The sequence below is a fragment of the Theobroma umbraticum genome, unplaced genomic scaffold (assembly GCF_002168275.2).
Source record: "Theobroma umbraticum cultivar Fairchild unplaced genomic scaffold, ASM216827v3 scaffold_106.0, whole genome shotgun sequence".
NCBI lineage: Eukaryota > Viridiplantae > Streptophyta > Magnoliopsida > Malvales > Malvaceae > Theobroma > Theobroma umbraticum.
The window spans coordinates 1,997,715-1,997,950 of NW_018397276.1; the positions used below are offsets into that span (position 1 = coordinate 1,997,715).

A 236-nucleotide genomic window follows, 5' to 3' on the forward strand; every position below is an offset into this window, starting at 1 on the left:
CGAGTTTTCAAAAGATCATTTCAAACCATTTTCAAAATACCGATCATTTTAATACACTAAAACCTCTTTTCGTATCATCTTGCAATGTAAATCCTTTTTGCATAAGTTTAGATGTCTAATCAGCATGGTAAGTATGAAATCATTCATAAATGCACATCACACAATCAATATGGCACGTTTTTTACATAAATATATTGAAAAGCTTGCTTCTCGATTTTTAAATCCTTTACATATAT

The 236-nt window shown here is 28.4% G+C and overlaps 1 long non-coding RNA gene across 1 annotated transcript in view; it reads right to left on the reverse strand.

Annotated features, from left to right (window-relative positions):
• The window catches only part of LOC110427583 (uncharacterized), a 1,787-nt gene that overhangs the window by 988 nt on the left and 563 nt on the right, over positions 1-236 (reverse strand). The window lies entirely within an intron of this gene.